This window comes from Lampris incognitus, chromosome 17 (genome assembly GCF_029633865.1).
Source record: "Lampris incognitus isolate fLamInc1 chromosome 17, fLamInc1.hap2, whole genome shotgun sequence".
NCBI lineage: Eukaryota > Metazoa > Chordata > Actinopteri > Lampriformes > Lampridae > Lampris > Lampris incognitus.
In genome coordinates this window covers 229861-241431 of record NC_079227.1, presented here as the reverse complement: position 1 = coordinate 241431, position 11571 = coordinate 229861, and positions in this window count along the sequence as shown.

Sequence of the window (11571 nt, the reverse complement as noted above, 5' to 3'; positions counted from 1 at the left end):
GATGGAGGACACCATACACCCAGCACATGGTCTGTTCTCCTGCTTCCCTCAGGACGCTTACAGAGCATCAGAGCTCCCACCAGCCACCTCAAAGACAGTTTTTACCCCCACATGGTTAGAATAATGAACAGTAACTCTTTACATAACGTTAGGGATTTATTATTTTGTGGGATTTCTGATTTCTTATTTATTCTTTTTGTTATAATTTATTAATTTCTTATATACTATAGTTTTAAGGGCTGAGAGCCAGGGCATGTGCATTTCACTACATTCAAAGGTACATGGCACTTTTTATATGTATATGATGTTTATGTAAATGATGGTACTTGTTATATATATATATATGATATATATGATGATACTTGTTATAGGTATATGATGTATATGTATATAATGGTAGTTGTTATAGGTATATGGTGTATAGGGATATTATGTATAGGTATATGATGCATATAATGGTACCTGTTATAGGGATATGATGTATAGGTATATTATGTATATGATGGTGCTTGTTATAGGTATATGCTGTATATGATGTATATGATGTATATGTAAATGATGGTACTTGTTATAGGTATATGATGTATATTTATATGATGTATTCGATGGTGCTTGTTATAGGTATATGTTGTATATGTATATGATGTATATGATCGTAGTTGTGATATGTATATGATGTATAGGTATATGATGCATATGTAAATGATGGTACTTGTTATAGGTATATGATGTATATGATGGTACTTGTTATAGGTATATGGTGTATATGATGGTACTTGCTATAGGTATATGGCGTATATGTAAATGATGCTACTTGTTATATGTATATGATGTATATGTAAATGACGGTACTTATAGGTATATGATGTTTATGTATATGATGGTACTTGTTATAGGTATATGATCTACATGTATAAGATGTACACAGTTAAGTCCGTAAGTATTTGGACAGTTACACAGTATTTGTAATTTTGCCCCTGTACACCACCACAGTGGATTTGAGATGAAGTATTTGAGATTTGATTGAAGAGTAGACTTTCAGCTTTAATTTAAGGGGTTGGATAAAAATGTGGCATTAACTGTTCAGGAATTACAGCCATGGATATACAGGGTCACCCCATTTTCAGAGGCTCAAAAGTAATTGGACAAACAAACATAACTCTGATTATAACAATTATATTTAATGTTTGGAAGAAAATCCTTTGCAGTCAATGACTTTCTGAAGTCTGGAACCCATCGACATCTTCAAATTCTGAGTTTCCTCCTTTGAAATGCTCTGCCAAGACTTAACGGCAGCTGCCTTCAGTCGCTGGTTGTTTGTGGGTCTTTTGGCCGTTAGTTTGATCTTCAGCAAGTGAAAAGCATGCTCAGTTGGGTTGAGGTCAGGTGACTGACTTGGTCACTGATGAATATTCCACTTTTCTGCCTTGAGAGACACCTGGGTTGCTTTCTCAGCTTGTTTTATGTCATTATCCATCTGCAGTGTGAAGCGCTGTCCTCTCAGTTTTGTGACATTTGACTAAATCTGAGCAAATGGTATATCCTTATAAACATCACAATCCATCCTGCTGCTTCTGTCAGTAGTCACATCATCAATAAACACCAATGACTAAGTTCCATTGGCAACCATACATGCCCATTTCATAACACTACCTCCACCATGTCTGACAGATGATATGGTATGCTGAGAATCATGAGCTGTTCCCGTTGTTCTCCACACTTTTCCTCTTCCCATCCTTCTGGTACAAGTTAATCATTGCTTCATCTGTCCAAAGAACCTTGTTCCAGAGCTGGGTAGGTGTTTAGGTGTTTTTAAACACAGTCTAATCTGGCCTTCCTGTTCTTAAGGGACACCAGTGGTTTTCACCTTGTCGTAAACCCTCTGTATTTATTTTCATGCAGGCGTCTCTTGATTGTAGACTTGGTCAATGATACCCTACCTCTCAAGAGTGTTTCTGACTTCACTAGATGTTGGGAATGTGTTTGTCTTCACTAGGGAAATAATTCTGCGATCATCCATTGTAGCTGTGTTCCGTGGTCTTCCAAGCCTTTTGGTGTTGCTGAGCTTACCAGTGCATTCTTTCTTTTTTAAGAGTGTACCAAAATGTTGATTTGGCCAATCCTGAAGTGTTTACTATCCATCTGATAGATTTCCTTTGCTTTTACAGACTAATGATGGCCTCCATCACTTGTATTGACACCTCTATGGACATCATGTTGAGAGTTGCGATGAACAGCCACCAAATGCAAATGTAAATACTTGGAATGAACTCCAGACCTTTTATCTGCTTAATTTGTCATGGAATAATGATGGAAAAGGTCTTACTTGCCCATGAAAACACTTGTTTGTCAAGTGTCCAATTACTTTTGATCCTCTGAAAATGGGGTGACCATATCTACTGGCTGTAATTCCTGAATGGTTATGCAATATTTTTGTCCAGCCCCTTAAATTAAAGCTGAAAGTCCACACTTCAATCACATACTATTTCATTTCAAATCCACTGTGGTGGTGTACAGGAGCAAAATTACAAATATTGTGTCACTGTCCAAATACTTATCGACATAACTGTATGTAAATGATGGAACTTGTTATAGGTACACTACCGTTCAAAAGTTTGGGATCACCCAAACAATTTTGTGTTTTCCATGAAAAGTCACACTTATTCACCACCATATGTTGTGAAATGAATAGAAAATAGAGTCAAGACATTGACAAGGTTAGAAATAATGATTTGTATTTGAAATAAGATTTTTTTTACATCAAACTTTGCTTTCGTCAAAGAATCCTCCATTTGCAGCAATTACAGCATTGCAGACCTTTGGCATTCTAGCTGTTAATTTGTTGAGGTAATCTGGAGAAATTGCACCCCACGCTTCCAGAAGCAGCTCCCACAAGTTGGATTGGTTGGATGGGCACTTCTTTGAGCAGATTGAGTTTCTGGAGCATCACATTTGTGGGGTCAATTAAACGCTCAAAATGGCCAGAAAAAGATAACTTTCATCTGAAAATCGACAGTCTATTCTTGTTCTTAGAAATGAAGGCTATTCCATGCGAGAAATTGCTAAGAAATTGAAGATTTCCTACACCGGTGTGTACTACTCCCTTCAGAGGACAGCACAAACAGGCTCTAACCAGAGTAGAAAAAGAAGTGGGAGGCCGCGTTGCACAACTGAGCAAGAAGATAAGTACATTAGAGTCTCTAGTTTGAGAAACAGACGCCTCACAGGTCCCCAACTGGCATCTTCATTAAATAGTACCTGTTAGAGCCTGTTTGTGCTGTCCTCTGAAGGGAGTAGTACACACCGGTGTAGGAAATCTTCAATTTCTTAGCAATTTCTCGCATGGAATAGCCTTCATTTCTAAGAACAAGAATAGACTGTCGAGTTTCAGATGAAAGTTCTCTTTTTCTGGCCATTTTGAGCGTTTAATTGACCCCACAAATGTGATGCTCCAGAAACTCAATCTGCTCAAAGAAGTGCCCATCCAACCAATCCAACTTGTGGGAGCTGCTTCTGGAAGCGTGGGGTGCAATTTCTCCAGATTACCTCAACAAATTAACAGCTAGAATGCCAAAGGTCTGCAATGCTGTAATTGCTGCAAATGGAGGATTCTTTGACGAAAGCAAAGTTTGATGTAAAAAAAATCTTATTTCAAATACAAATCATTATTTCTAACCTTGTCAATGTCTTGACTCTATTTTCTATTCATTTCACAACATATGGTGGTGAATAAGTGTGACTTTTCATGGAAAACACGAAATTGTTTGGGTGATCCCAAACTTTTGAACGGTAGTGTATATGATGTATATGTATATGATATATATGATGTATTTGTTACATGTATAGGATGTATATGATGGTACTTGTTATAGGTATATGATATGTAAATGATGGTACTTGTTATAGGTATATGATGTATATGTATATGATGGTACTTGTTATAAGTATATGGTGTATATGTATATGATGTATACATAAATGATGGTACTTGTATAGGTATATGATGTATATGATGGTACTTGTTATAGGTATATGATGTATATGTATGTGATGTATATGATGGTACTTGTTATAGGTATATGATGTATATGTATATGACATATATGCTCGTACTTGTTATAGGTATATGATGTACAGTGCATCCGGAAAGTATTCACACCCCTTCACTTTCCCCACATTTTGTTATGTTACAGCCTTATTCCAAAATGGATTAAATTCCTTTTTTTCTCATCAATCTACAAACAATACCCCATAATGACAAGGTGAAAAAGGTTTTGTAGAAATTTTTGCAAATTTATTAAAAATAAAAAACTGAAATATTGCATGTACATAAGTATTCACACCCTTTGCTATGACACTCAAAATTGAGCTCAGGTTCATCCTGTTTCCACTGATCATCTTTGAGATGTTTCTACATCTTGACTGGACTCCACCTGTAGTAAATTCAATGGATTGGACATGATTTGGAAAGGCACACACCTGTCTATATAAGGTCCCACTGTTGACAGTGCATGTCAGAGCAGAAACCAAGCCATGAAGTCAAAGGAATTGTCTGTGGACCTCCGAGACAGGATTGTATCGAGGCACAGATCTGGGGAAGGGTAAAAAAAACATTTCTACAGCTTTGAAGGTCCTGAAGAGCACAGTGGTCTCCATCATTCGTAAATGGAAGAAGTTTGGATCCACCAGGACTCTTCCTAGAGCTGGCCGCCCAGCCAAACTGAGCAATCGGGGGAGAAGGGCCTTGGTCAGGGAGATGACCAAGAACCCGATGGTCACTTTGACAGAGCTCCAGCGTTCCTCTGTGGAGATGGGAGAACCTTCCAGAAGGACAACCATCTCTGCAGCACTCCACCAATCAGGCCTTTATGGTAGAGTGGCCAGACGGAAGCCTCTGCTCAGTAAAAGGCACATGACAGCCCGCTTGGAGTTTGCCAGAAAGCACCTAAAGGACTCTCAGACCATGAGAAACAAGATTCTCTGGTCTGATGAAACCAAGATTTAACTCTTTGGCCTGATTGCCAAATGTCACATCTGGAGGAAACCAGGCACCTCTCATCACCTTGCTAATACCATCCCTACAGTGAAGCATGGTGGTGGCAGCATCATGCTGTGGGGATGTTCTTCAGCGGCAGGAACTGGGAGACTAGTCAGGATCGAGGGAAAGATGAATGGAGCAAAGTACAGAGAGATCCTTGATGAAAACCTGTTCCAGAGCACTCAGGACCTCAGACTGGGGCGAAGGTTTACCTTTCAACACGACAACGACCCTAAGCACACAGCCAAGACAACGAAGGAGTGGCTTCGGGACAAGTCTGTGAATGTCCTTGAGTGGCCCAGCCACAGCCCAGACTTGAACCCCATTGAACATCTCTGGAAAGACCTGAAAATAGCTGTGCAGCGACGCTCCCCATCTAACCTTACAGAGCTGGAGAGGATCTGCAGAGAAGAATGGGAGAAATACCCCAAATATAGGTGTGCCAAGCTTGTAGCTTCATACCCAAGAAGACTTGAGGCTGTAATCGCTGCCAAGGGTGCCTCAACCAAGTACTGAGTAAAGGGTGTGAATACTTATGTACATGCAATATTTCAGTTTTTTATTTTTAATAAATTTGCAAAAATGTATTAAAACCTTTTTCGCTTTATCATTATGGGGTATTGTGTGTAGATTGATGAGAAAAAAAAGGAATTTAATCCATTTTGGAATAAGGCTGTAACATAACAACATGTGGGGAAAGTGAAGGGGTGTGAATACTTTCCGGATGCACTGTATATGTATATGATATATATTATGGTGCTTGTTATAGGTATATGATGTATATGTATGTGATGGTACTTGTTATAAGTATATGGTGTATATGTATATGGTGTATATGTAAATGATGGTACTTGTATAGGTATATGATGTAAATGATCGTACTTGTTATAGGTATATGATGTATATGTATATGACATATATGATAGTACTTGTTATAGGTATATGATGTATATGTATATGATATATATTACGGTGCTTGTTATAGGTATATGATGTATATGTATATGATGGTACTTGTTATAAGTATATGGTGTATATGTATATGATGTATATGTAAATGATGGTACTTGTATAGGTATATGATGTAAATGAACGTACTTGTTATAGGTGTATGATGTATATGTATATGATGTATATGGTGGTATTTGTTATAGGTATATGATGTATATGTATATGATGGTACTTGTTATTAATATATGATGCATATGTATATGATGCATATGTAAATAATGGTACTTGTTATTGATATATGATGTAGATATACATGATGTATATCTTTCTGACTGAGAAATTTAAAGGTTTGTTGTATTCAGTCTATTCTAGGCCTATATTATTCAGCTATTCCGCATTCTTTGCGGTGCCTATGTAACACCTAGTGGTGAGACTGGGTATTGCATTTTGTGTCTGCGTGTGTCAGTGTAAATGACGGTGTCGGCAGCTGTTGTTTGGAATGAACGAGTTCAGTTCCCACGCGCTTCAAGCAGAGAAAGACAGTTGTTCTGTAAGCGTCGGATCCTTGGAGCGATACGTCCCTAAGTGTTATATCTTGGTTGATGAACCGAGCACGCATTTATCAATGTTTACTTTCTGTAATGAACGTCTTGCAGCATGGAACATTATTACATGTGTATCACTGTCTGGCTAGTCTGAACTGGTCTAGCACTCTGCAGTTATACTGTATCATCTAACTAATGGTAAGGTAGGAGCGCCCTCTAGCGGCTTGGCGGTATAACATGTATATCTAGTTCAAGATACCGCAGTAAGTGTTGTTGTTTTTTCTTGTTGTATGGAAATATTAAAATTAACACTTACGTGAGTATGCATGTAATAGTTATAAGCATGTAATTTTGTGTTAGCGTAGCTCATTATTTTACCTCGTGTAGCCTGTGCTAGTTAGCTATCTGTGTGAATGTGTGCAGGCTAGTTTGTGTGCATATGAAATAGGTAATGTGAAAAGACAGAAAATACTATTTGGGGACTTAGTAATTGTATTCTTTATTTGTATTTCTTTAGTTTTACGGGGGTAAAAAAGGGAAAAACGAATGTATGGAGTAAAGTCTTCAATAAGCTTCCACCTGAAGAAGACGTCAAGCTCGAGCTACATTCATTCTCTCGTTTGCTATCTGCCTACGCCTTGTTAGGACACAGTTGCTAGGGCAGAATATATATGATGGTAGTTGTTATAGGTATATGATGTATATGCATATAGTGTATATGTAAATGATGGTACTTGTTATAGGTATATGATGTATATGTATATGATGTATACGATGGTACTTGTTATAGGTATATGGTGTATGATGGTACTTGTTATAGATATATGATGTGTATATAAATGATGGTACTTGTTATAGGTATATGATTATATATATGCATATGATGGTACTTGTTGTAGGCATACGATATATACTTGTTAGAGATATATGATGTAGATGTATATGATTTATATTGTCGCGGGACTGGGTTTAGATGTTCTTATATTAAGTAGTTGGAGGCTGGGAATTATGGTGCGACAACACAGTCTCTGGCGTTAATTAGCCGGGCTAGGCTACGGGTTTAGCAACCCACCTTGCACTGCTCCTGCAGTCTGCAGACGATGACGGACGCTGGCTAGCCTGGCTGGGATGGTCTCACTCTGCAGACACTCGCACTGTCACTGGCTGCACACTCTGATCTCTCTCTGGGGGCTGGTAATCACTCTTACTGGTTCTATTATGGTCGTCGCTGGTTAGTCACTGTCTAGCGTCAGCTCAGTCGAGGTGTAGGAGTCAGGAATGTTACGTCTGATCGCCAACACGTTATGCTAAGCTAACACTGTGTGACAGTCTGTAAACCACTATAACAACTAACTCACGCTGTGCTGTGCAATGGATAACAATAGGCAGCACGCACGCATTCCTAAGTCTCTTCTCATTGGCTAACAGGGTCTCGCGTTACTTTAGTCAGACTGTCTGTCTGTCAGGGAGCTGTCCCGCAACACTACCCCCCCTTTAGATTGTTGAGTCCCTTCAACATAAAGATAAAATAACTCTGGGAACTAGAGTCGGAATTACACCCGGGACAAAACACCCGGCACACAACTAGGCCCGGAACTAAGGGCGTCAAAATAAACTGGTAGGGTGGTCACTATTAAAGTAGGACTCCTGTGACTAGCCTAGTAACCCCCTAAGTCAACTAGTCACGTCCGTCAAGATCAGTCTCGAACAGAGTCCCGGAGCCAGGCAGGCGGCCGGACTGGTCTGCCCCGTCTAGTGGTGGGGAGGGGCAGGGGCTCAGCAACGTCTGCTTCGGCTCCCTCTGGGTCAGGGGCGGAAGACTGCCCGCCTGGAACACGGGCTGCGGCCTCTCGGCGTCGAGTAGTGGTCGGCTCCCCTGGAGAACTGCTGGCAGCCAAGGGCGGAGACAAGGAGGGAGACACCTGGGCGCTCGTGGGGCTTTCATGGGGCTTTCGTGGGGCTTTCGTGGGGCTTTCATGGGGCTTTCGTGGGGCTTCCGTGGGGGGGCCCGATGTGTCATCTTCCTCATCGGGGAACACGTCTTCCAGACGTAGGTCGAGGTCGTCATCGCTCTCGAACCCCTGATCCTCCGCCAGTCCACCGATATCCTCCTGTCGCTCAATCTCTTTGTCGTCCGCTGCCTCTGTTTCCGGATCCTCGAGGTCTTCTCCTGGTGTACTCGGCAGGTTCTCTCCTGACGCCGGAATCTGCAGCGGTGCGTGCCGCCTCCGCTGAATCCAGATGGGTACTTCCTCGGCGAGGTAGGGCAACAGTCGGTCATGGTGGAGGACTCTCTCCTTCCTGCCCTCTTGGACACGGTACAGGACGTTTCCCATCTTCTCTGTTATGAGTGCCGGGCCTCTCCACCGTGGCTTCAACTTTGGCGATTGGCCCTTCTTTCGCGCGTCGTCCCTGACATACACCAGATCTCCGGGGTGGAATGTGCGTTGACGGGCCCGCAGATCGTGGTCTTTCTTGCTCCGGAGTTGAGATGTACGGAGACGCTCACGTGCCAGTTCGTGGATGTCTAGCATGTTGGCTTCCAGGTCAGCAACATATTCGGCTGGGGGACTACGATGGGCGTTGGCCTCCTGCACCCGTAGAGTGAGTCCTTGGGGCTGGTGGACTTCACGGCCAAGCATCATCCGGTTCGGCGTATACCCTGTAAGGGCATGGGGTGAGCTGCGGTATGCGCTGGCGAGGAGGTGGAGGTTCTTGTCCCACTCACGCTGGTTTTTCTCTACGTAGCAGCGGATCATTTGGAGAAGCGTCCGATTAAACCTCTCAACTTGGCCATTCGACGCAGGATGGTAAGGAGTCGTTCTGGTTTTGGCTATTTGGAGAAGCTCACAGAGGTCACGGAACAGGCTGCTTTCAAAGTTGCGTCCCTGATCTGTGTGGATTTCTAGGGGCGACCCGAACCGGGAGATGAACTCCTGTAGAAGCTTCGTCGCAGTCACTTCCGCGGTTTGTTCAGGGATAGCTGCGACCTCCACCCACCGGGTGAACTGGTCCACCATGACAAGGACGTACTTGTTCCCGGATGCCGAGATAGGGAACGGCCCGACAACATCTATGTGGACCCTGTCCATGGGAGCACCGGCCTGGAACAGTTGCATCTGAGCTCTGCCGACCCTCCCGGAAGACTTGCAGGCTTGGCACTGTGGGCACCGGCGGACAAATTGTTGGACGCTGTCCGCCAGTCCCACCCAGAAGAACTCCCGCTTGACTCGGTGGCACGTCTTTTCTCTTCCCAGGTGGCCTGACTGCGGAGGGCAGTGGCAAGAACGCAGGACTTCTTGTTGGAGGGCTGCTGGAACTATCAGGCGGTAGACAGGGACTTGGCCGGTTCCCTCATCCCAGCGGTAATAGAGAACGTCTCCACGGCGTTCCACATGGTCCCAGCACAACCAGAACTTGCGCACGGCCGGACCCTCCAGGGCTACTTCATCTTGAGACGGTAGCTGGCCTCCATCCTTCCAGGCGTGAAGCTTCCTCAGCAAAGGGTCACTGCGCTGGTACTCTGCCAGCTCCTTCTCGGTATACTGGGGCAGCCAGTTAACAGTGGGTGGCGATGACTGGATCCCAGTGTTTGAGTTCTCGTCCACTGGTGGCTCGGCAGTGTCCACCGGGTTCTGGTCGGGTGTCGAAGGTCTTGACGCCGGATCCGTAGTCGCCGGGGTCCTCGTCGTCCTACGGATCGCCAGGGGGACCACGTCGTCGACATCCTCGTCGAACCTTGCCCATCTCTGGTGTTCACGTCGGCAGTACGGGCAGCCTTGGCAGGGCAGTGAGTCGGGGCTTTCTCCTGCCCGGTAGCAGTCACAAGTTGGCGCTGGCGCCCTTGAAAGTGCATCCGCGTTGCCATGCTTGACTCCTGCTCGATGCTCTATTTTGAAGTGGAACTGGCTAAGCTCCTCAATCCACCTTGCTAGCTGGCCTTCGGGACTTTTAAAGCGGAAGAGCCAGGTCAGGCTGTTGTGATCAGTTCTCAAGGTGAAGTGCCGTCCGAGCAGGTAGTGCCGGAACTGTCTGGCGAACCGGACTACGGCCAGCAACTCCCGGCGAGTTACGCAGTACCGTTGTTGGACTTTTTGGAGGTGGGCGCTGGCATAGGAGACAACCCTTTCCTCCCCCTCTTGGACCTGCGAGAGCACCGCGCCTATACAGGTGTTTGAGGCGTCAGTGTCGAGGATGAACTCGCCATCTTTGGTGGGGTAGGCTAGCACCGGAGTGGATGTGAGTCTCTTCTTCATCTCCTCGAACGCCTCCTGCTGGCGATCGGTCCAGTGGAACTCTGTTCCTTTACTCTGAAGCTCGTACAGCGGGTTGCAGATGAGAGAGAAGTTGCGGACGAAGCGTCGGTAGTAGTTGCACAGCCCAAGAAAGGCCTGGAGCTCCGTGATGTTGGAGGGTGGACTCCAGTCTTCCACTGCCTTCACCAGCTCGGGGTTGGGAGCGATCCCCTGTCCGCTCACTATGTGGCCCAGGAAAAGCACTTCGCTGCGCAGGAGATGACACTTTGAGGGCTTGAGCTTGAGCCCGCTGGCTTGGACCCGCTCGAGGACGATGGCCAGGTTCTTCAACCCATCTTCAACACTGCGGCCAATGACGATGACGTCATCTAGGTACACGAGGAGGCTCTTCCACTGCAACCCGCGCAGGACAACCTCCATGGCCCTCTGGAAGGTGCCTGGCGCGTTGCAGAGTCCGAAAGGCATTCGGGCGTACTCGTACAGGCCATAGCGAGTAATGAAGGCCGTCTTGCATCGGTCAGCAGGATGGACTCCAATTTGCCAGTATCCACTCTGCATGTCTAACGTGGAGAACACGGTTGCGCCTTCCAGGGTGTCCAGACACTCTTCAATCCTTGGAAGCGGGTACGCCTCCTTCAGCGTCAGTTCATTGAGTCTTCGGTAGTCGATACACCATCGAACGCCTCCATCTTTCTTCCTCACCCGGACCACAGGTGAAGCCCACTCAGACGTCGATGGCGTTATCACTCCAGCCTTCAGCATTTCCTGGAGGTGCTGTTCC